Source organism: Amborella trichopoda, chromosome 4, assembly GCF_054954075.1.
Source record: "Amborella trichopoda isolate Santa Cruz 75 chromosome 4, AtrichopodaSantaCruz75HAP2 v2.0, whole genome shotgun sequence".
Classification (NCBI taxonomy): Eukaryota; Viridiplantae; Streptophyta; class Magnoliopsida; order Amborellales; family Amborellaceae; genus Amborella; species Amborella trichopoda.
In genome coordinates this window covers 31,873-55,203 of record NC_142339.1, presented here as the reverse complement: position 1 = coordinate 55,203, position 23,331 = coordinate 31,873, and the positions used below count along the sequence as shown (strand labels likewise).

The following is a 23,331-nucleotide window of genomic DNA, read 5'->3' as shown; positions in this document are numbered from 1 at the left end:
ACACACGCTTTGCCGAGCATATCATCCCATAATCACCCTGCCTCTTACAACTCCCCATTCTATTATATGTCAATGTACTTGGATAAAACCCATTCTCAAACTCATCAAAAGCTTCCTCGCCTCTTTAAGTTTACCACCTTTACAAAAGCCAATAGATAAGCATACTATAAATAGCATTATCGGGGTGTAGTTCCTCTTTAAGAGCTTCTTCCATAGCATACGAGCCTCATCAACCTTGCCTTCTTGACATATAAGATAAAAAAATTTGCAACACGGGGTTGGGCATGGTATAAACTTCTTTTCAAGCATTTCATCCAAAAATCCTTTTTACTCCACAAAATCCACTCATAACAGTAAGTCACAGCTTACAGACTTACAGTATTTGGAAAAAAAAAACCTAGCTTGGCATCTCCTTCAAAACCTAGAAAGGTGATTTCAAATCATTCATTTAACACAAGGCCTTAATTAGAATATTATAGGTAAAAACAATTGGAAATATCCCAAATTTCCTGCAATTCCTATACAATACATATAATTAACCAAATCAAGCATTTTGGTCTGAATCATTGCATTCAAAAGAGTATTAAAAGAACTGGCTTGTTTATCCCAAACTCATTTATCCTGAAAAAGGATTGAAGGGCCAACTTGGGCTTGTTTGCAAAGCCATAGTTTGGAATAACATCTATGAATGTTATTTCACTGAAATTCTAGAATCCTTTAACTCTTTGAGTATAATTTCCATGGAATTCAAATCCCTAGCCATGGCTAATTTCTCTATGATCATATGATAAGTATCAGGATTATGAAAGAAATTGGGGTGATATTTCGCAGCATGGTCAAAGAATTGTAAAGCTAGGTCTACATTTTGTCGTTGATTGATCGTGTTTATGAGCCTCTTGGGTGAGAGTTTTAGACGCCAATGAGTGAGAGGTGAGAGTATGGGGAGTGGCAGCATAAATGACACCGTAGTGACAGTTTTGAGTTGTGGTGGCACTTGTGCGTGAGTGCCATCGACAAAAAGAGTTTCTGATTACTACGGAGGATCCGGTTGATATGCACTAAGTGATTGTAGGAAAGAGCAGCAGGGAATCTTTTATGAAAATGAAAGCATTTAGATGTGTGCTGAAAATTCTGTGGAAAATTCTGATGAATACTTTAAATGTTTTACCCTGAGAAATGCATGAAAAATCATGGGGTGCACGTGCAAAATGCTTGGCAAGCATGGAGGAGATATTGGAGATATATAGGTAAGTGTGGAAATGCTTGGTAGTGCCGAGAGGTGACATGAAGGCGATGCATTCCCCTTCATTTTATGTGGCAGAATCATGCTGGTTTCTGAAACATTTATTTTGGGGAGTTGAGTTACTTCATATTATATCAAGTTTTTGTCATTTTCACTTGATAAGCAATCTTGGTATAATTTTTACTTGTTGCAGTAGGTAAAACAAAGAAACCAGAACAGTGGTCTTCTCCTACTATTCTGTGAAATTGATTGGAATTTTCGAACAAGTGGTTAAATTGTTAGCTAACAACTATAAACTTGTTAGCATGTTGTATATGAAGATTGCTTGTGACCTCTTCCTATTGTGATGTTTACCACTAGTTTGTACTATCACATATTCGATAATGAATATTTATAAAGCTTGAATATGGTGGACAAGAAATTCAATTTTCTATACTTCAAATACGATTTTGGCTTTTGGCATGCAAATGCTTTTTTGTGGCATTTGTTTTTTACATGGATAACCAATCAATGGTAATGTCCTAAAAAAAACAAAAATTCAAACTCATTGAACTTCTAGTGGCAATCAATGCGCCAACAACAATAATAGAAAATGAAAGAGTTATTATAGGCTTCCCATTATACTTGTAGGCTTGAAGCGCTAAAGTGCAATTTTGTTCGGGTTTTGATTCCATAGTAGTATTCTAACTTGGCGAGTTCGTGTCTTTCTTATTAAAGCTCCTAGAGGTAAAGTTAAAGCCAAGGGTACCATCTACCTGTCAAATATGTTTATGGTGTTTGTTTCAAAGAAACTTCTTGGAGACTTTATGGCATTTGAAATGCCTCTGGTAAGAATCTTTAGGATCTCTCATCCTTGCCTGCCAGAAATAAACTTCTCATGTGCCATTTTTCTGCAATCATAGCCATATCTACAATTATAATAGTGCTACGAATATTTTCTCTTAGAGATATAATGTGACACTGTGATTAGGGCCATCTCAATCGTCCATTTAGGATGGACGGTTGGATAAGGGAAGGTATATAAGTTTTATGCTGTAGGGGAAGCATAGAAAGTTTGCCCTTATCTAATAGGAAAAGATGACAGATAGGTAAAAAAGAAAAGAGTAACTCCAAACCATGTGTCCAGGTCAAACCATTACCATTACCATCAACGTCTACTTTCATTTTATCTATCAATATCACCTCTACCAAAGGTAAAAATAACAAGAAAAAAGAAGAATAGAGAAAAATGAAATTAAGGCATCCATCGATACCAATCTATCAATGTCCTATGCCGACGACCTTAGGGTGATAAATCTAGAGTTTGGAGGCAGCCTCAAATAGAGGGGACATATGTGGAGTAAAAGAAAAACGCAATTAAGGCATCCAACCCAAAAGAGATAGAAAATGGGTTTAGAGGGAAAAAATTGGATTGTCAAGAGAAAAAAAAAAGTCTCTAAGAAGAAAGTTTTCTTATAAATTGTAAATTCAGTTCTATAGTCCAAGAGTTTATAGCATAAATGTTGAGCATTTCTCCCAGGACCTTCTGAAGAAATTTTAAACCCAATATACAAAACACGTGACAAGAAAGGATCAAATCAGGTGAATCATAAAATCGTAAAAAAAATACGATGTGCTCATAGTGAAAATTCAATTATAATAGAAAAAAATGGAAGACATATAACAAACAAAAACAACGAGGAAAACCTATAACAACATAGATATAAAGAAGATTGTGGTGAGAAAACATAAAGATGCAGAGGTTAAAAACCATCCAAGCATAGGCTCTCCATTTGTTAACAAATCAGATCCCAAAGTCCCTCGAGCTCTTCTCTAGTGCTAAAAAAAAAGCGTCGATTTCACAAGGTTTCGTGTCCTACCTCCTTGACCTCTACCATCTCTATAATCACCAGTTTTCGGCCAATGCACCAAACCAAATTGTTCATGGCAGGTCTCAGGTTTATAACAAATATCTTTCTAAATTGGTTTATACTTTTTTCAAACACTCGACACATAAAAAAATAAAAAAATAAGAAAAAAAATAGAGTTAGTTAAGGATCTTAAAATATTTTCGTCCCCATAGAGGTTTAACAAGTTTGTTTAAAAAAAAAGTTCATCACATGCCTCATTGTCCATAAGCTTCTATGTTGTGTCATGTGAAAAATCTATTAAAAATAATATTCATGAGGAAACTGCCACAATTTCCCAATGTTAAATAAATGAATGGCTTCATGCATGACAGACATTCATGGTTAATACTGAGCGATGTTATAACACTTTGCTTGGGCTAACTCGACCAAGTACAAGGCAAAGTGGACTACAGATGATATACATATGCAAGGTTCTCCATCTGTTACCAAATCAGATCCCAAATTACCCTAAGCTCTTCTCAAGTTCTAGAAAAATGCCTCGATCTCACAAGGTTTCATGTCCTACCTCCGTGACCTCTGCCATCTTTGTTATCACCACTTTTCAGCCAATGCACCAAACCTCATCATTCATGGCAGGTCTCAGGTTTACAACAGATATTTCATTAAAGGGAATATCTTTCGAACTTGGATTATGCTTTTTTCAAACACTCGAACCATCAAAAAATAGAAAAATAAGAAAAAAAAAAAAGAAGTTAGTAAGGATCTTAAAATATTTTTATCCCCATAGATGTTCAGCAAGTACGTAGAAAAGAAAAAAAAGAAAAAAGAAAAAATCATCACATGCCTCATTTGTTCACAAGCTTCTACGCTATGTTATGTGAATAATCCATTAAAAATAATATTCATGAGTAAACTACCAAATTTCCCAATGTTAAAGAAATGAATGGGTTCATGTATCAGCATTTACACCATGGCCATGTCTGTGTGTGTGACAGACATTCATGGTTAATACTAAGCAGTGTTATTCCACATTGCTTGGGCCTTAGAAGCAGCAGTAACTCAGCCAAGTGCGAGGCTGAGTGGACTAGGTCTGTGCATGACCCAAAAGCCCCTTAAAAAAAAGATTTCTTTAAAATGCTAATAAATAAAATAAAATTTTTAAACCTGAAACAAAACTAAAAACAACATGTAAGGAATCCAAATAAGCTCAAAAGACTATAACAAATTGGATTACAAAATATGGTTTAGGGTTGGAGATTCCGGAAAAATCCAACAAAAAAATTACAAAAACAGGGCATTTGACAATAAAAAGTCACAAACCATTGTAGCATATCCCAATTACATATACATAAATTGATCCCACAAGTTTATATAATTCTCATGTTTGTTTCGTTCTTTAATGTACCCTTGTTGTACCCTGGAACTAACGCAGGCCAAAATCTGATAGAACCAATGCCATGAACTAGAAAGAAGAATTAATAGATGTAAAATTCATGAAACCATCAAATCCAGACAGTTCAAAAAAGGGGAGACAAGAGAAATGACATATAGGTGTTGTCAATACGAGTTGACCTTTGTTTTGCATGGCAACTCTTCAGGGTGTGCATCCTTGTTGAGGCGTTGTTGAACCTCATTTGTAGTGCAAAAATTTCATAGATTCACTTCTCGTGTTTCGTGAATAAGTTTATTGAGTTTAGTTGGAATGCAACAAACCCAGTTGTATGGAGCAGTCTTACTCTCAAAATCCCATAAATTTCTCTCTAATACTTTATCTAGAAAGAAAAGATGGTGATGAGAGATTAGGATGCATCTAACCTTGCTATGTGTACATAAGAGAATCCATATGTGCATTGCATGTTCTTTCTTTCTAAGTTGTAATTCAGGCTAATTCTTATAAGTATGGTATGAATATCTTATCTTATAACTGATACTTGTAGGCTTAACCAGATTTGGTGATACTGAGGTAGGGTTAGAGGAAACAGAAACACCTTTAAAAATTTGTTAGAATTCCAAATATCTGAGAAACTATCTAATATGACCGGCAAAAGTAAAACTCGAGGGGTCATTGAGAATATTTGGGAATAGGGTTTTGTTTGTTTCCATACCTGCACAACACAAATGGTCTTGAGGTGAATGGGGGAATTACGAGGCAGCCTAATGTGGTCGATCTCGTAGAAGCAATTCAGCGTTGTTCCCTGCACATATATTACCACCTCACGCTGAACACTCGATACTGATAAATAAAAGAAAAAAGAAAAAAAAAATCAAGTAAGAACATTTTCTCTCACAACAAATATATAGAAACACAAATCAGAAATTACCACATCACTCGCAGTTGGAATGTTTAGTTGACAGACGCATCATTGGATAAGGGTTCTCTCCCTCCACTACTTCACGCTTACACCCCTCCTAAAATCCATTTTTAACCAATTAGATAATCGGCCAATCAAAATACTCACCAATCACATTCCTCCCATTTTAACGAAAAAATATTCCTAAAAAATCCTCTCTCTCTCTCTTTTGTACTTTACATCAACTGAAAATCACGGTTACATTTATGCGAATCTCCGAGATTATGATTACCATTAACCTCCCTCGTGCCTCAACTCAATCCAAACACCTCCAAATCGCAGATATCAGATATAATACCAAATGCAAAGCGACTGGTAATAATATCTCAGAAAGTGCATGTCCAAAAATAGAATTGGAGGGTTAAGTCTCCCCCACTGACTTACCCACAAAAAATATTTTTGGAGGGCTATGGCCAACATTCTTACCGGCTTATCATTTCCATAGAGTTTGCACTCCCTGTAACATATCCCATAGCATTTCCATCACAATGAGCTTCTCTATCTGCTATCTCTCATTTAAATAAAAATGGTGCAGAAAAAAGGGAAACAAGATTCTTTTCTTTTCGTTTAACACTTTAAGGCTTTGTTTGACAAAACAAAATCTGGATATTCATATTTTTAGAAATATGAGTATAGCCATTACCAGTTTTCCATATATATGAACTATAAATTATTCTGAATATGCATATTTCTGAGCATGTTTGACTGTCCACCTCTATCTTAAAATTTTGTCACATTACTGTCCACCTCTATCTTAAACTTGTCACATTACTGTAAACAGAAGAGAGAGAAAGAGAAGTAGAGAGAGGAGAAGAGGAGTACTGTAGCTAATTACGAAAATAGAGAAGTAGCCAATAAATCTTTTTTCCTTCAGGGAGAGTATAAATAATGCTACAGAATTTAGTTTAGAGAGAAATGTTAATTTAGAAAGAGGGAAACACTAAAAAAGCCTGTCCCATTTACAGTACCCACTGAAATTTTTGGATAGAGAGAGGAGAGAGTACCCATTCCAACTTCCTTCACCCCCAAGCCTCCCTCCAATAGGAAAGAGAGCAATTCGAGAGAGAGAAAGCAAATACCTAGGTGAAAAGTCTTGGCATACTCTATCGTTCACAAAAAAAAAAAAAAGTCATGGCATACTCTGCTCAAACCTTGCTACATTCATCGTATGCTTCATTGAGGAGTTCCAAGGAAGCAGACATGGCCTTGCCAGGTTTCACATCCATAACCAGAAAAGAGCTCCTCTTTTCTCTCACTAGAGCAGCTTGCGAAGTAAGTTTTAATGCCCTATGTAGCAGCCTTTCAGCAAAAAGGGTCTTCAGTCCTCCATGAGCGGTGATTGTTGAGAAACAAATGGTTTGTGGTAAGAGAGAGAAAGATGGTTTGCAAAATGTGTGGATCTATATAGGGGGAGAATGAAAGTTAGTCTGGGTAGTTGGACTTTGCCATAGTATAAGAGGGGGAAGAGTCCAGAAAATTGAAAGAGAAGGAAGATGGAGAGATTTTGGGGGATGGAGAGAGATTGTGAGTGGGGAAGAAGAGAGTAAAGAAAGAGGAGAGCAGCGATCAGAAAAGAGGTCGGGCATCTGAAATTTGCCTATTTTTATTCCTTTTGCTCATACAGTAAGCTCGGCTCGGCTACACTCGGCTCGGCTCAACTACACCCGGCGCGGCGCGGCTCGGCTCGGCTACACTCGGCTCGGCTCAGCCATACTTGGCTAAGCTCGGCTTAAAACGGCTCGGCTTAGCACAGTTTGTATCGGCGGGGCTTGGTTGAATTAAAATTTTCACTGCTTCTAGCCAAAATTAACCGATTGAAGCCTAACCAGTCCATCTGAGCCGAGCCGATATTGTCCAAGCCAAGCTGAGCCGAGGTAAGCCAAGCCAAGCCGAGCCAAGCCTATGTAGCCGAGCTGAGATAGTGAGAAAAAATAAAATTGTCAAAATACGAAAAAAAAAAAAACCATAAACATAAATTTACTTTTCCACAAGAAAATTTGTGGAAATTTGAAATTAACGAAATTCATTGAAATTTTGAAATAGCGATATTGTAGAATTTTAGTGAAATTTTAGAACACAAATTTTGGAGTTCATTTTTTATTCTCAAATTAAACGATCTTTTTTTTTCATTTCGGCTACAAATTGTTGTCAAAAAATCAGAAACAGACAATCTTCAAATTTTTAAAAGTTAATTAGGGTTTCCATATCCCAATTCTTTGCTTATGTGTCATCTCTTTGCCTTTTATTTTCTCTCTCAACTAGACTGTTTATTCCCTCTTTCTTCATAGCCATAGCCGAGCCGGAGTTAGCCAAGATGAGCCAAAAAGGCAATAGAGGACTAGATAAAAATTAAAATAAATATAAAAATATTTAAATATATAAAAATAGATGCGGTTAGCATGTAGTTAAGCCCGCAAATGTATAAATGCGGATGCTTCAATAAATTTATTTTTGAAAACATGGGGATCATGAATATGAAAAAATAAATAAATTTTAAAAATTAAAAATAATAATTCTATTAAAAAAATAACAATTCTATTAAAAATAATAGTTTCAATTGTTTTTAAATGAACCACCTATTTGCCTCCCTCTTTAAGATAGATTGATGCTTTATACCTCTGGCCCGCATAAAACAATTCATCTGAGAAAAAAAAAATTTATTAAAGCCAAAACCATTATTGCTCTCAATGCTACTCCCTTTATCCTAACCACCGGTAATTGAATAAAACGGTATATTTGTTTCTTATCATCATATACGGTACTTCATTGAAAGACAAGTGCTCTTTCCCCTTGGGAGAAGAAGGAATTTATATATTATTTTATAAATAGTATTGTTACTTATTAAATATTATTTTATAAATAATATTATTATTTATTATATATTAGTTTATAAATAATAATTATATATTATTGAATAAGTAATAATATATTAATATATATCTTTTCATTATATTATATTACCTAAATTATATAATACTATGAGATAACATAATTATTATATAATATATAATATAATTGATATAGATAGTGAGGCACTGAACACCTCAGCCACTATGGTAAATAGTAAAGGTGAAATCCCCTTGGCAGAGCCCTCTCGAAGCATGAAAGTAACCTCTAGATGTGCCATTAATAAGGTCCGAAAATTAGGGTTTTGAAATACACCCTTGGATCCATCTCCACTACATGGCATTTTGGACAAAGTCTCATCACGAATTTCCCAGTCCACATGATCATAAGATTTTTTATTACCAAGCTTGAGATTTTTGCACTACAGCGGGAATGTATGCGATCGTGTGCTATTAGAGCCCCATCGAGAATCTGGTGTTCCTTCACAAAGGTCCCTTGGGATGATAAGATCACCTGACCAAGGACACGTGTAAGGCGAGAAGCCAGGCCCTCAAGAGAATTTTGGAGGAAGCATTAATCAGACTAATGGGTCTGAAGTCTTTGAGCTCTTCTGCTCCCTCTTTCTTGCGGATCTCGGCAATGAAAGTGACATTCATCGCCCTATGGATAGTGGCCCCAAAGTGAAATTCAGAAAAGAAAGCCATGATATCAGTCCTAAGGGTATCCCAAAAGACTTCGAGGAGGGCTATGGGGAAGCTGTCAGGGTTGGGGACCCGGTCTCCATTGAGATCTTTAATGGCCTGGAGTACTTTGTCCTCTTAAAAAAAGCTTTCCAAAGAGGCTGCAGATAAGGGAGAAATAGAACAGAAGGAGAGGTCCGCCATTACTAGCCAAGGACCAGAAGGGGAAGAGAAAAGCTTGGAAAAATATTCAACAACTGCTGCCTCAATGAGATTGGGATAGTCAACAATCCAATCCCCCAACTTGAAGTGGGTAATAGAGTTCTCCCTTCTTCAACAGTTGGCTATCTTGTGGAAGTAAATTGTATTTTGGTTGCCAAGCTTGAGCCATTTGACTTTGGCCCGTTGAGCCCAATAAATTTCTTCTTTCTTTAGGAGGCATTGGTAATCATGTTTGTGGATGGATCGAGAATCCAGCTCAGAAGGGGAGAGATGTCAAAGTTCTTCAATGAAGTCGCAATGTTGAATAGACCTCAAAAGGGAGTCTTTTTGGTATCATAAGTTTCCAAGGAGCTGTGAGCTCCATGATTTCAGGAAAACTTCGAGCATTTGAAGCTTTTTCTACAAGATAAAATTGGCCCACCCATTCACAAGGGAGGAGAAGGACTCCCAATGGTTACAGGTAGGAGAGGGGAAGCCGGGCTCTTAGAGCCAAGACAGCTCAAAGCGAAAAGGCTTAAGCCCTCAAGGAAGGGACTGGGTATCTAGCAGGATAGGTCTATGATTTGAGGTGGGCTTGGGAAGCACCAGAGAGTGGCTGCCAGGGAAGTCATGATCCCACTCGAGAGGGGTTAGAAATCTGTCTTCCTCTCAATCATTGGTGGTAAATACAAAAAATTACTCTCCAGTTTAGTACTATTACCACAAAAAGTTCTTAATATCTTAAACATCTTAAAAGAATAAAACATGAATTTTAAAATTATAAATATTATTCTTTTACCAAAGTATCTATACATAATTAAGGTAACAGAAAAAGAAGAAAAACTAACATAAAAAAGATTTCCAGATGTGAATAGGTAAATGCCTCCATGTTTGTCACCAAAAAATGACATACTTGGTGAGCCTCACCAGATTGTCTACTGGTGTGTCAGAAGCAGTAATAGATTAATCGGGTCAGAAGCGTCAACAGATTAATCGGATATAGTGGTAGAGCCACACACCAAAACATGTCTAAAAACTGCATCTTTGATTCATCTAATCTATTCAGCTACTCCCATGTTCTATGAGCAGATTAAATACTGACAAACTCATGAGGTGCACAATATCATCATGCATATGACAAATCAAAATGAAATGACTCCAGATCCAATGATCCCATGGGCCAAATGAAAAATTCAATAGTTATCAAGATAGAATTGGGAAGAGGAAATAAGAATTCCAACTAAAATAAAAGCTATTATGCATCTTACCAATTGCTCATCAGTTTATGATTAAATCTAACAAGCAGGTTATAAATGACCAAAACAAAATTCATGTCTACAAATAGAGTCATATGATGTTGATTATTTCTTAATGTACACCTAAAATGAAATCAAATGCACATAGTTACATACCATCTTAAACATACCTATGTACACATTATTCACAAAATCCCTCTGGAAATACAAGAAGTGGATCGTTATCAAGGGCTTCAACATGTTGTTTCATTCCATGATAACAAAACTCATTAATTTAGGGTTGCCACAACACAATAAAGACACTATAATAAGCTCCATCAATTAACAATATCCTCAATTCTTTACTACAATTTCATGACCCCTGGCTAGGTATGATTGAAGTGAGAAATCAATTTTTTTATGACTTGGGTATGGACCAAGATTGGCTATATAAAACTACTGTTTCGCAACTGAAGTTTGTCAAAGTGGTTTGTGAATTTTATATACAATTGTGGGATGCCCATCAGATTGGGTATACATGGCCCATGTTCAGCCACGCTATGCGGACTCCAAAAGAAAATGCTTGTACTTTTTTGTGATTGAACCATGAAAAAAAATCAGTTAATATTATCATAAAAAAAAAAAAATGGAATTTTTTTTTCAATAGGCTTTAGGCCAAATGCAATGCTCTTTGGTAATGCCAAAATCGATCCATCCTACTGTGCAATAGACCTGCTAGCCTTTAGTATCCTGACATTGCGGCTGCTAATGAGCAACATTATTTCTCTTGCTAATGCTCATTGTTTTGTTTCAATTTTCTATGTTTGGAGTGACTACTTCTCATTTTGAATTCTTTTTAGTACATATTCCATGTATAAACGCGCAGCAGGGCGGAATCGAAGGAATCCCGAAAAATAGGCACAGGTGGGGACAGGTTTGGCATGCATATTGTGTAGTGGGAACATGAGAAGCAGCAACATATCTCTGAATGGAAAAAGTGTCACAATTCTGGTTTAGGAAGGCTAGCTAGACATAAATGTGGGCTACCTTCGAGGAACTATGTTGCGTCGTACACTCAATAGAGAGATCGAGGTGGAGATTGAAGCTGAGCGCTTGCTCTCTCTCTCAAAAAAAAAAAGATCTAAAAGATTCATCACCACCAATAAATCGCTTCAACAAATAGATTAACAAAGGTTAGTAGAATCCCATACCTTTCCATCTCACTTTGAATGGAGCAACACCATGCTTTGACATTTGTAAATATATGTATCCATTTTGTATATGGGCATGCAAGACTGAAACAGAGCGTAAAAGATACGAGAATAAAGAAAACAAGTTATGGCCTATTGGGTATTCTGAGAGAGAGAAAGAGACTATTACAATCCCGGTAAATAAGGCTGAGAGCATACAAAATACAAGATTTAGAGAGAGAGAGAGAGTAAGAGCAAACAAAGGATAGATTAGAAAGAGAAAGGGCAATTAGGGGCATCTTACTGGTGATGAGAGGGAGAGAGAGAGCAACGAAAGGATAGCTTAGATAAAAAAAGGGCAACTACAAGCAAAAGAAACTCATCTTCCAAAACCAAATTTTTAATAAAGGAATGAAAGCAAAAAAAATCGCATATAAAGTTTTTGCATCCACCTTGGTCATCAAGATCTTGAGTTTCCAATCGTAGCAAGTCTTGAGATTCTTCTTCCTCCTTTCAACTCTTTTGAATTCCCATAAGCTTGAGTTTGACTTTTGGAGGATATAGCGTCCCTCCCTGCAAAACAAAAAAAATGCTAATCGTAAGCACTTAAAAGCATAAATGAACAAGATAATCAATTAAAAATTTAAGCATTTGAGATCCGAAATCGTCTCTGACAGCTAAGCGTTCCACTTGGGGCGGGAGCGGGGGAGAGAAAGAAGAAAATTCCACTAGAAACCACAAAATAAGGCCTAGAAACACAATTCAATTCGCTAAACCCTATAAGTACTCTAGAATCTCCATAATATGGCATTTTCATTAAAAAAATACATATACCAAAAAAAAAAAAGGAAAAGAAAATTAAACACAAGAGAAGCCTTGGAAGCATAACTTCAACAATACATATCCTAAAAAAATACCAAAACATCCAAATCCAAACACACAGGAAAATCATAGAGTATTACCAATATGAGGAATCATATGAAGAACTCTTCTCATTCTCATTTTCTGTTTCAATTTAGCACAATATCAAAAGAAGAAGATAAAGGAGAAAAAATAGTAAGTATTACCAATAGCCTCCTATAACAACATCTCTCTCTCTAAAGTGGGTCAAATCATTGGTGAAAAGAAAATTGAAAGGGACAAGAAGTTGGGAATGTTATGACAATTCATGCCTCTCTTAAAACTAAGAAATTAAGTTGTGACAGTTGAATTCAGAGGAAATGCAGAACAAATTCAAAGTAAATTAATACAAAGATGAGAGAAAAATAAGAGAAACAAAGGCGATTGAACCATTTTGCTTACGGGGTAAGTTAACGTGTGACGACATCCTGAGGCAACGAATAAATTGCTTTTTCTCCAATATCTCCCTTTCGACCCAAAGATTCTTGGAACAAATGTTTGGAAAATCCATAAACCAGAAACAAATCTTAGAGAGAAAAACTAAATAGAGATAAAGAACTTTTAAAGGTATTTTTTGTTAAATCAAGATTTTAAATTTACTCCTATTGTAACTTTATTTTTCTTTAAACCAATTTTGAATAATATTAAATAAATAAATAATAAAGTTATAAGGAGTAAGTATTTTTTAGAAAAGATAAAATACGAATTTATATCAATACTATTAAAAAAGCAATTTTTTGAAGATCTTTTAAAAAACTCACGATTCTTAACGGATTTAAAAAAAATCATGTTTTAAACGGAGACTTAGCAACTATGATATTTGCATAATAGCTAAATCTAACGTTGAGTTTCATTGACCTGAGCCGAGCCGAGCCGATGTTAGCCGCAACGAGCCGATATTAGCCAGTCGAGCCGATGTTAGCCAAGTCGAGCCGACGTTAGCCGAGCCAAGCCGAGACATTTTAGCACGAAAAAGCCGAGCCGAGTTCAATTTAATTTTTAGAAAAAATATGCTAAAAAAAATTAACGTGGGTAAAATATTTTTTAAGGTTTTATGCAATTTTCCACTTGGAGAACACCACCGAAGTACGGCAACGGCTCTCTCGCTCTTATAGGCAACGACTCTCTTTATATGTCAACGGCTCTCTCTATATGGCAACGTCTCTTTCTCTCTCTAAGGCAACTCTCTTTCTCTCTCTAAGGCAACTCTCTCAAAAGCAACGGCTCTCTCTCTCTCTCTCGGCAACGGCTCTTTCTCTCTAAAAGCCAACGGCTCTCTCCCTCTGAGGCAACGGCTCTCTCCCTTTGCTTTGACATGCTCAAACGAAACACAAGAGGCCTGGCTGCAACTCCTTTCTCTCTCTCACTCAGAGGTTACTCTCTCTCTATGTAGACGTCCCCATTAACAATCTACTGATCTACTCTTCTCTCTCTCTGTATCTTGATCAGAAACCGATCCATCTCTCTTTGCATTTCTTGATCACAGAGCCAGCCAACTTGCATCTTGTCAAATTTCTTCCTCCAGTTTGGACCATAAGGCTTCATTCGTCATTGATCAGAAATCCATTAATCTTTTTCTTCTTCCTCTTTTGCAATCAAGAAAATGGTGAAGGGAACTTCAAGCGAAGATGACGAGCTCAACAATGAGAGCCCACCCAAAAAGGAGTGTACTCATCTGGATCTCTGTTGCATTAGATTTTGGTTTTTCTGACAGGTGAAATGTTCAAGCATACGGTCATTTAACTTCTGTGATTTATGAGTGGCTGATGAGCAACCTCTGATTATTCTTTTAATCATCTTCAAGTTATATTGGTGAAGATAGAAATTTTCCTCTGGTAAGTTCAATTCCTTAGTGGGATGTTTATTTCATGCTCGTATTATAATTGAAAGATAGAGGGTGATTTAGTGCGTGCTTTTGATCTGGTTGCATTTTCTGGATGGAATAGCACTTTAATTTGATGTGCATTATGCTAGATTCCCTGGATTGGATCCATCGGTCTCTGATCGAGTTAAGAACCAGACATGGGTATTGTCTTTTTTGTATTGTATTTGGTGAATTGCAGATTTTTAGGTAGATTGGGCATAGGCTCAAAAGATTTGAATTGTTTAGGTTTTAGGTTATAGGTTATTCACTAAATTGCTTTTGTGCCTTTTCTTCTTTTTAGGCTGTGAAGTCCGATCACATAATTGATGTCATTCAGAAATTAAGTTCACCGCTCACTAAGGTACAACTTCATGTTGAAATCCATTGGCTTTTGAAAATCATATTCTTGTGCGTAGATGCAGGAGGGATGGAAAGAAAAATTAATCTCCTGTTGCTACTTTGCTAGTATAACTGCCTTAGTTTTTCATCTCTACAATGTCAAATGATGCTGCAAATATGGTAAAAATCAGGGCATGGTATCTACCATCATGACAATTCTATGCTTTATAGCTTATTTCACAAAATTTCTGCATATTATAATGGGAAGGTTATTTGGAGAAGTTGTTTAGTTATTTTTTCGTTCTTTTTTGCTAATTGAGCGCTTGTTTAGGGGGTTCCATGCACCATTTTTTGAGATAGCAGCCATCAAAACACTTGGACACCTAATCCATCTTCGCCATTTTGATCCTTCATGGTCTTGGCACGCAAAATCCACTTGATGATGGTTGCACTCTCTGGGTCTAACTAGCAAAAGTTTTCGGGTCAACTATGTGTATGCCTTGAAAATAGATACTAGCGAGAAGTCAAATTTCAAGAATCTCCCTTGTACTGACAGATGCACTTTGTCCAGATGAAATAATGGACCTCATCACTTCCCTTGGTAAAAGTTCTACCCATAAACTTTCCATAGCTCCAGAGTTGGTGCCCTCGCAATGGCACTGATTCCCCTTTTCTTGACGGAATATATGGCAAGGGATTGACTTCTACACTTTGACTGTAACATATGGCAAGGGATTGATGGAACATATGGCATGGGAACACTTACATTTGGTGAGCCACTTAAGCATTAGATGACTTGTATATTTTGAGGGAGATTAATTCATCGTATATTGGCTGCTAAATTCTATGGGAATATTGATGTATAAGATAATAGATACTTTTGAAGAAAAGTGATATTTTCTTGGACTTCATTTTGAGTATTTCTTCTTGCCAGGGCATCATAAATCATTTTGTGTGGACTCCCGAAGTGGCAGTCCATTTCATCCCATGATGTATTTCTATATGCATATGGATGGTCCAACAGGTGCCATGGTTATGTGGCCACAACAGTCGCTATTTGCAGGCTGGTGGCCTTACGTAAGCTTTCAGAATAATCATCAATATTTAGGTTGGGGATTCTTGGATTGATAAGATGGAGTAACTTCGCCTCTGATCCATATATATTCTGTCCAAATTCTGCGATTTGTTAATGATGGTTGCTGTTTCTTAGTTACATACATGGAAACAGTCTTTTTGTTGCTTGAGTTTTACTTATTAGTTATTTTTGGTTAAAGAGAAAATTTTGATTTTGATTTTGATGTTGTCATTGATTCATTCTATAGGTGACTGGGTATCCATTGAATCCACAAATTATGGGAGTTGACCTTAAGTATGTAAAGCAGTTTATAAGTTTGGTTGCTGGCCTTTCCTTTTATATTGATTATGGTTTTCATTTAAATTCCCTCCCCTGAGGTCATAGTTACCTTTTAAAAATATCAACTAGTATGTGATTTTTTGTTTTCTCCCTTTTGCTTGGATCATGCCTCTAACAGATTGATAGTTCATATTCAAAAAATGCACAGTAGAATTTGTTATTCTTGTCCATGTTGGATACTATTATCTAACAGTTGTAGGTCAGTGTCCCAGGTTAGATACATTTTTTATTGGTTTTGTTTGCTGCTTAATGCGTTTACGGTAGTGTCTGGGCTTCTGCCATTGATATGAGATTGTTCACAATTATCCCTTTTGTAATTATCATTGAGAGGAAGTTCGGGAGTTGAGTCTTGTTTCTTATGTTCTTTAGTGTGGTTTGGTTGGGATTTGAATTGTTATTGCTAACTTATGCTCAAAGGTTTCCTTTAGCGAGTTTTGCAAGGTCACTAAAGTCTAGGGAAGGGTCTCTTTCACCCACTTTGAGTTTTCCCATTTAACGAGAATTGTTTTAGACCCACTTTGACTGTGAATTGCTAAAAGTCTAGTTCCTCTCTATCAATGTAGAATTGGATTCATATACGCTGTGAGCTTTCTTCTGATGTTCTTGTTCTGGATCTGCAACTTCCGATATACTTGAATCTTTTTTTGGATGGATCATGGTTTCATCATCAGTAGTGCACGACGAATATGTGATCAGTAAATGTCTGGATCAATTAAATTCTCACAATTCTTCATGAGTAGTGAATCCGAACTGTTAAGTTTTATATATATTTAGTTGGAGTGTAACTCAATCTCCTTTTAAGATGGGTTGTCCATGTTCATAAGGCACAACTGTGGACCTCGCCAAAACAAAAAAGACACATAGCAATTAGAATATCTGTTTTCATGTAATTCCATTAAAATGTTTGTATGTTTTGACAGTTCCTTATGTTACAACCTTTGATATTATCTATTGTTTGATATGTCAATATACTTAATCATAATCATGAGTTAAATAATCATTGACAAGGAATAATGATGAACTCATGTGTGTCTGTTTGGTTGTTCCTGTCCCCTCAATGATTTATGATGTGTCACCTTTTGTAGCTTTATGTGCATGATGAAAAATTTAATCAGCCTATATTCTTCGGCAATAACATATTAGGTTTTGTTGAGCTTGTAAGTCGAACCTGACAGTAGAAGAATAAAATAGTTGGACATGTGAATATATTCTTCTGTTGTCATTCTATGTGAATATATGTCATTCTATGTGAATATATTGTGAATATATTCATTGTATGTGAATATATGTCATTCTATGTCATTCTATGTGAATATATTCACATAGAATATATTGTGAATACATTCTTCTATGTGAATATATTGTGAATATATGTCATTCTATGTGAATATATGTCATTCTATGTGATTATATTCTTCTGTTGTCATTCTATGTGAATATATTCTTCTGTTGTCAGGCTCGACTTATTTTATTCTTCTGTTGAGCCTGTAAGTCTGAGCTTGACAACAGAAGAATGACAACAGAAGAATAAAATAGAATGACAACAGAAGAATAGAATCTTGAAAGAATGAGTTGGATAGAGAGTCCTGCGTTGATCTTCAGGTACTACTTGAAATAATTAGACACTTAGACACAATTGGACACATGCTAAATGAAAACATATGGGGATTGGAAAGTCTTCGGGTATCGAATGACAACAGAAGAATGACCGATGTAAGTCGAGCCGAGCCGATACAAGCCGAGCCAAGCCTATATAAGCCGAGCCGAGGTATTGAGAAGAAATAAAATAGTGAAAATACGAAAAAAAAAAAAAAAAAAACTATTACAAATAAATCTAGTTCCTCTCTATCAAGGCAGAATTGGGTTCCTATACTCTGTGAGCTTTCTTCTGATGTTCTTGTTCTGGATCTGCAAAATACTTGAATCTTTTTTTGGATGGATCATGGTTTCATCATCAGTGGTGCACAACGAATATGTGATCAGTAAATGTCTGGGTCAATTAAATTCTCACAATTCTTCATGAGTAGTGAATCTGAATTGTTAAGTTTTATATATATTTTGTTGGAGTGTAACTCAGTCTCCTTTTAAGATGGGTTGCCCATGTTCATAATGCACAACTGTGGACCTCGCCAAAACAAAAAAGACACACAGCAGTTAGAATATTTGTTTTCATGTAATTCCATTAAAATGTTTGTATGTTTTGACAGTTCCTTATGTTACAACCTTTGATATTATCTATTGTTTGATATGTCATTATACCTAATCATAATCATGAGTTACATAGTCATTGAAAAAGGAATAATGATGAACTCATGTGTGTCTATTTGGTTGTTCCTGTCTCCTCAATGATTTATGATGTGCCACCTTTTGTAGCTTTATGTGCAGGATGAAAAATTTAATCGGCCTATATTCTTCGGCAATAACATATCAGGTTTTGTTGAGCTTGTAAGTCGAACCTGACAACAGAAGAATAAAATAGTTAGACATGTGAATATATTCTTCTGTTGTCATTCCATGTGAATATATGTCATTCTATGTGAATATATTGTGAATATATTCATTGTATGTGAATATATGTCATTCTATGTCATTCTATGTGAATATATTCACATAGAATATATTGCGAATACATTCTTCTATGTGAATATATTGTGAATATATGTCATTCTATGTGAATATATGTCATTCTATATCATTCTATGTGAATATATATCATTCTATGTGATTATATTCTTCTGTTGTTATTCTATGTGAATATATTCTTTTGTTGTCATTCTTCTGTTGTCAGGCTCGACTTATTTTATTCTTCTGTTGAGCCTGTAAGTCTAAGCCTGACAACAGAAGAATAAAATAGAATGACAACAGAAGAATAGAATCTTGAAAGAATGAGCTGTGGATAGAGAGCCCTGCGTTGATCTTCAGGTACTACCTGGAATAATTAGACACTTAGACACAATTGGACACATGCTAAATGAAAACATATGGGGATTGGAAAGTCTTCAGGTATCGAATGACAACAGAAGAATGATCGATGTAAGTCGAGCCGAGCCGATACAAGCCGAGCCAAGCCTATATAAGCTGAGCCGAGGTATTGAGAAGAAATAAAATAGTGAAAATACCAAAAAAAAAAAAAAAAATATTTCAGTGAAATTTTAACGAAATTAAGTGAAATTTTAATATAGAAAAATTGTGGAATTTTATAACATAGGCAAATTTTAGACATCATTTTTTATTCCCAAATTAAACTATCTTTTTTCGTTTCAGCTACAAATTGCTGTCTAAAAATTACAAACAGACAATCTTCAAATTTGTAGAAGTTAGTTAGGGTTTTTATATCCCAATTCTTTGCTTTACAATGTGAATTGATACGAGTCATCTCTCTCCCCTTCATTTCACTCTCTCAAATAGATTGTTCCTCTTTCTGGTGTTCCGGAATGGTTAATTAGACATAGCTCTGAAGCGGTTTGACCCCTGACCAGTAAATTGGCTGATTGGTTGTTTTTTTTATTTGATTTTTTATTTAATAGGAATTTGTTTATTATTTTTTACAAATTATTTTTTTTTATTTGATTTTTTAAAATTTTTCTGTTTTTCCTTGGGTTTTTTTGGTTGGTCTCGGTTTTGGCTAGAGTTGGCTAGCTCGGCTCGGCTTATTTTGGTTAGGCTCAACTTATATCGGCTCAGCTCAGCTCAAGAGAATTTATTATGAACCGATTTGATGGGAGCTGAGCCGAGTTGATTATAGCCAAAAAAAGCCTAGTCAAACCAAAATAAGCTGAGCTGAGCTCACAATCAGCTAGCTCCAAAGCCCAAAAAATGAGAAAACCACATAAAAATTGAGAGAAAAACAAAAACGTGACTAAGATGCGGATGGTTTACATTATGGAAGAGACACATGTATATGTGATAGAAATATAAATATTGAAATAGAAATAGATATTTTTTAGAAATAGATATTTTTGATTTGAAATAATCTAATTCATACATATTTATATATATGTAGCCATAGTCTTATATAGATATTGTAATGGGTTCTCACTCTCAAATTTTACTCTAGATAAATCCCAAAACTACTCTTTACTCAAGTTCTAGGTGAGGGCCAATCCGTATTTCATTGATTCACGTCCCCATTAACAATCTATTGATCTACTCTCTTTTCTCTCTCTGCGTATCTTGATCAGAAACCGATCCATCTCTCTCAATGCATTTCTTGATCACATAACCAGCCAGCATGAATCTTTTCAAATATCTTCCTCTAGTTTAGACCATAAGGCTTCATTAGTCATTGATCAGAAATCCATTAATCTTCTTCTACTTTTACAATCAAGAAAATGGCGAAGGGTACTTCAAACGAAGATGACGAGCTCAACAACGAGAGCCACCCAAAAAGGTGAAACTATTTTGGTGGCTTTTACAGGAGAAGAGCTCATCGAGAGCAAGATGGTCCCAATTCTCACTCTAACACAAGCAGAGAAGCAATCTTCTCAACTTTCTTAGAAACTTGAAAACTTAAACATAATCCTTAGTTGTCATTAGTCTCTGCTTGATCTTAGTCTGATAATTGTGTTTGCTTCTCTCTCTACGCTCCCCATTTTTTTAATATGTATGAAGTGTGGTGTTGATTTTTTTCTTGTGATGATGTTGAAGGGTAATTCGTCCAATATATTTGAAGTATAAATTAAAAACTATCGAGAATTTAATTCTTGTATTTTAGCATGTTCTTGTATCCTTCTAAATCAAATCGGAATGGGCTTTGCCTCTTTTACAGGGAATGGCTTTGTCCCCTCAAAACCCTTAGTCCACAACAGGATCACAAGCTCATGTTTGGTCTCGTTTTCTCCTTCAAGTCCTTCACTACCAAGATGGATCCGTCACGTAAGCCCGAAAACCTAACCTCTCTCCATCAACAGTCTGTATATGCAGGCCGGTGGCCTTACATAGTAAGCTTCCAGAATAATCATCAATATTTATGTTTGGGATTCTTGGATTGATAAGATGGAGTAACTTTGCCTTTGATCCATATATATTCTGTCCAAATTCTGTGATTTGTTAATGATGGTTGCTGTTTCGGAGTTACATACATGGAAACAGTCCTTTTGTTGCTTGAGTTTTACTTATTAGTTATTATTTTTGGTTAAAGAGAAAATTTTGATTTTGATTTTGATGTTGTCATTGATTCATTCTATAGGTGACTGGGTATCCATTGAATCCACAAATTATGGGAGTTGACCTCAAGTATGTAAAGCAGTTTATAAGTTTGGTTGCTGACCTTTCCTTTTATATTGATTATGGTTTTCATTTAAATTCCCTCCCCTGAGGTCATAGTTACTTTTTAAAAATATCAACTAGTATGTGATTTTTTGTTTTCTCCCTTTTGCTTGGATCATGCCTCTAACAGATTGATAGTTCATATTCAAAAAATTCACAGTTGAATTTGTCATTCTTGTCCATGTTGGATACCATATATCTAACAGTTGTAGGTCAGTGTCCCAGGTTGGATACATTTTTTATTGGTTTTGTTTGCTGCTTAATGCATTTACGGTAGTGTCTGGGCTTTGTTTTACTTATTAGTTATTTTTGGTTAAAGAGAAATTTGATTTTGATTTTGATGTTGTCATTGATTCATTCTATAGGTGACTGGGTATCCATTGAATCCACAAATTATGGGAGTTGACCTCAAGTATGTAAAGCAGTTTATAAGTTTGGTTGCTGACCTTTCCTTTTATATTGATTATGGTTTTCATTTAAATTCCTTCCCCTGAGGTCATAGTTACTTTTTAAAAATATCAACTAGTATGTCATTTTTTGTTTTCTCCCTTTTGCTTGGATCATGCCTCTAACAGATTAATAGTTCATATTCAAAAAATTCACAGTTGAATTTGTCATTCTTGTCCATGTTGGATACCATATATCTAACAATTGTAGGTCAGTGTCCCAGGTTGGATACATTTTTTATTGGTTTTGTTTGCTGCTTAATGCATTTACGGTTGTGCCTGGGCTTCTGCCATTGATATGAGATTGTTCACAATTATCCCTTTTGTAATTATCATTGAGAGGAAGTTTGGGAGTTGAGTCTTGTTTCTTATGTTCTTTAGTGTGTTTTGGTTGGGATTTGAATTGTTATTGCTAACTTATGCTCAAAGGTTTCCTTTAGGGAGTTTTGCAAGGTCACTAAAGTCTGGGGAAGGGACTCTTTCACCCACTTTGAGTTTTCCCATTTAATGAGAATTGTTTTAGATCCATATATGATGTTGACTGTGAATTGCTAAAAGTCCAATTCCTCTCTATCAATGCAAAATTGGATGCATATACTCTTTGAGCTTTCTTCTGATGTTCTTGTTCGGGATCTGCAACTTCCTATATACTTGAATCTTTTTTTGGATGGATCATGGTTTCATCATCAGTAGTGCACGACGAATATGTGATCAGTAAATGTCTGGATCAATTAAATTCTCACAATTCTTCATGAGTAGTGAATCTGAACTGTTAAGTTTTATATATATTTAGTTGGAGTGTAACTCAGTCTCCTTTTAAAATGGGTTGCTCATGTTCATAATGCACAACTGTGGACCTCGCCAAAACAAAAAAGACAACAGTTAGAATATCTGTTTTTATGTAATTTCATTAAAATGTTTGTATGTTTTGACAGTTCCTTATGTTACAACCTTTGATATTATCTATTGTTTGATATGTCATTATACCTAATCATAATCATGAGTTAAATAGTCATTGAAAAAGGAATAATGATGAACTCATGTGTGTCTGTTTGGTTGTTCATGTCCCCTCAATGATTTATGATGTGTCACCTTTTGTAGCTTTATGTGCATGATGAAAAATTTAATCAGCCTATATTCTTTTGCAATAACATATCAGGTTTTGTTGAGCCTGTAAGTCGAGCCTGACAACGGAAGAATGACAACAGAAGAATAAAATAGTTGGACATGTGAATATATTATTCTGTTGTCATTCTATGTCATTCTATGTGAATATATTCACATAGAATATATTGTGAATGGATTCTTCTATGTGAATATATGTCATTCTATGTGATTATATGTCATTCTATGTGAATATATGTCATTCTATGTGAATATATTCTTCTGTTGTCATTCTATGTGAATATATTCTTCTCTTGTCATTCACAATTCTTCATGAGTAGTGAATCTGAACTGTTAAGTTTATATATATTTAATTGGAGTGTAACTCAGTCTCCTTTT

General features: G+C 35.4%; 1 protein-coding gene and 1 long non-coding RNA gene across 49 annotated transcripts in view; both read right to left on the bottom strand.

The window, feature by feature from the left end:
* LOC110006472 (glyceraldehyde-3-phosphate dehydrogenase, cytosolic) overlaps positions 1-7,029 on the bottom strand; it is a 37,121-nt gene extending 30,092 nt beyond the window's left edge. For 24 of the 48 annotated variants that reach the window (XR_016053644.1, XR_016053639.1, XR_016053626.1 and 21 more), the window contains exons 1-3: positions 6,596-7,029; positions 5,415-5,502; positions 5,199-5,288 (exon numbers count right to left, since the gene is read on the bottom strand). The gene's annotated coding sequence lies outside the window, so the exon portion shown is untranslated. Of the gene's footprint in view, positions 1-1,998; positions 2,134-5,198; positions 5,327-5,414; positions 5,503-5,828; positions 5,902-6,584 lie in introns of all 48 variants that reach the window. The other 24 variants (XR_016053643.1, XR_016053632.1, XR_016053638.1 and 21 more) reach the window with 16 other exon arrangements.
* Positions 7,030-11,606: 4,577 nt separating this feature from the next.
* Positions 11,607-12,992, bottom strand: LOC148782166 (uncharacterized). The gene is made up of 4 exons (XR_016053667.1): positions 12,900-12,992; positions 12,560-12,602; positions 12,050-12,170; positions 11,607-11,702 (listed from the first exon to the last, which is right to left on the bottom strand). It is a non-coding gene; the product is annotated as an uncharacterized LOC148782166 (long non-coding RNA).
* Positions 12,993-23,331: the final 10,339 nt, after the last annotated feature.